The sequence below is a fragment of the Meleagris gallopavo genome, chromosome 28 (genome assembly GCF_000146605.3).
Source record: "Meleagris gallopavo isolate NT-WF06-2002-E0010 breed Aviagen turkey brand Nicholas breeding stock chromosome 28, Turkey_5.1, whole genome shotgun sequence".
In the NCBI taxonomy this organism is placed as follows: Eukaryota; Metazoa; Chordata; class Aves; order Galliformes; family Phasianidae; genus Meleagris; species Meleagris gallopavo.
In genome coordinates, this window is record NC_015038.2 from 45,595 (window position 1) to 48,258 (window position 2,664).

Below are 2,664 nucleotides of genomic sequence, written 5' to 3' on the forward strand. Positions count from 1 at the left end.
AAAAAAAAAACAATGTGTTTTTTGAAGCACTTTTAAACCTCCCAGCTCTACTGATGATGCAGAACCACGAAGTTCAGCACTGAGCTCCTGGAGAGCATTTCGAACCACGATCCACATTGTCAACCTTTCTTCTTTCCCATGTTTAAGTAACAACATTTTGAAGGAAAATTAAGAAGGGAGTTTTCAGCAAGTTTCACAGACACAGAACTGCTGAACCTCTACAACTTTTGCTGTGCAAACAGGTACTTACCTCCACTCAAACTACCTAGCACTGCAAGCAGGCATCCAAGGGCAGAAGAAATCTCCTGAGAGGAATGTTCTTTCACTTGTCATAGCAAGGGCACAGCTCTAACATTTGATGAGCAGCAGGGTAAGCAGCAGGCAAACGGAGATGAAGCAAGAAAAACAGCGAGGTGTGATAGAGGATGCATCTGTGTAAATGTTACTTCCAGCAGCGACACCGGTTCTCATTGCTCACCTCCACACCTCTCGTTTCCACCCTCTCACGACCCTCCCTTCCTACATCCCCTTTTGGTGGGCTTACACAGCTGTTCTCAGGACCAGGCTCTAAACAGCATCCTTTAAGTTTAGCAAGAAACCTCCCCTAATGTTTCCAATTTAAACTCCACACTCAGCTTTCCATGTTTACAGAAGACAACTTCAGTTTTTTTATCTTCACACGCAACGCAAAAAGTAAGAGACTCCACACAATAATTTTCTAGCAAACAGCATTCTTTCACTTGAAACAAATAACAGGTACTTACAGAATTGCAGAATTACAAAAAGCTAAAAGATAGACAAGAAGGGAAGGAAACGCTCAGATGAGATATTGAGAAGCCTTACTCACATTTACTCAAACATCTGCAGATATGAAGGAAAGATGTCACTGTCAGCAATTTTAGACATTTCTGCTATTTTGGATGCAAGTTGAAAATGCTTCATGGCAGATCTCTCACATCACCAAGGACTCTTTCAAGCAATACCAATTAATAACCAAGACTGATGTTTCATATATTACCAAAATAAAATAAAGAATTTCCAACATTTTAGACATAGTTTAGTAATGAAGAGGAGATCCAGAAACTACTTGTCTCTCTACAAGTACTTTATTCTTAAAAGAATTTGTGTTAAGATTTCCTTGAGCTCAGAGAAAAATCTTTCTCCCAGCTTCCTTTTAAGATGCCAGATTCATTTCGTTCAATAAGTGGCTCATTTATTTTCTTAACTTAACATGGGAAGCATTCTCAATTGTTCATGGGAATTTTTTTCCCATAATTCAGGTAGAATTTCCTTCTCCTCTTCATGCTCCTCTGCTTCCCTATCCCATAAATATAAACCTTCTCAAATGTCACACATTGTCACAACGAAATACCTCCGTTGTTGCATGCCATGATACTTCAGTGGCACTTTCACGTGCATGACACTGAATATTAAGGCAGATCCTTGAAGAAAACTTGAAGACAATAAACTTTTGGAAGTACAAACAGCGGTAAATCTTCTCTAACATCACCAAAGAAACCACCACATTCAGTTGAATTCTTTCTATATCTAAAGGAAAGCTTTATTCTATATACAAAAGAAAATAAAAACCTGTGACAATCACAGAGGTAAGTGACACCAAAGTGACATTTTCTTCAGCAAAAACTGTCAGTATTTTGCTCCAAAGACAGCATGTGTGGCAATACCAAAAGCTTCCTCGTCAACTACAGGAATTGAGCATTAAGCAACCAGGAAAGCAGAGATAAGAGAAGAAAACAGGAAGGAACGATATTTTTAACATATATATATAAGCACTACTTTCATATCAAGCTAGAAAAACAAAAAGTAGATCCTGTATTTTCCTCTGTTGGAATGATTCCCGTTTTCTTTACTCATACAATCAACCAAAGCAATATCTTTATATTGAAGTCTTTTCTTTCTGGTGAGCTGCTTTTCCAGCTGCCCATCCTCCCAGGTAACACTTTAGAAACAACTTCCTCCTCTTAGCTATGAATAAACCAATCAGAGACCACAAGTTCTTCAAACCTCAGAAAACCAACTTCATTTATGTCAATGGGCACGATCAAATCCTGCAAGTGGCCAAACAAGGTTGAGCATAAATGGCAGGCATAAGCCCAGGAACAAATTAAAGCAAACTGACTGCAGTTCATATTCCCTTCATACAGCCGTGTCCTGTCCAGGCGTTATCTGAGTATCATAATTAAATTTTGTTGTTATCACTGAACAAAGTCTAGAAAGCAATTCTGATTTTCTGTGCGAAGCCAGAAATCCCGCCCAGAACTTTGGTGAAAACCCTTCCCAACAGCTTCATATTTTTCCATAATTCAGCAACTTTCAGCAATGGCAGGAAAAACATTCCGTGCTGGTTCACAGCTCTGTACAAAAATACTTCCTCCCGCCCCAGAACAGCCCAGACAGTAGGAAAACAATTAAGAATAATTAGACCAACCAGGAACAATTATTAACAATTAGAACAACGGCTCCCAGCGCCACTCGCCATGGAGCGCCCACCACTGCAGCCAGCACGGTCAGCCCAGCCGCGCTGCTCGCCGCCAGCCCCGAACAGCAGAAAGCCCAGAGCGCAACGAAGCGGCCCCGCAACGACAGCAGCCGGGCGCGAAGCCGCAGTGCAGCTGGGAGCCGGCGGGCCGGACCGCGCGCCTC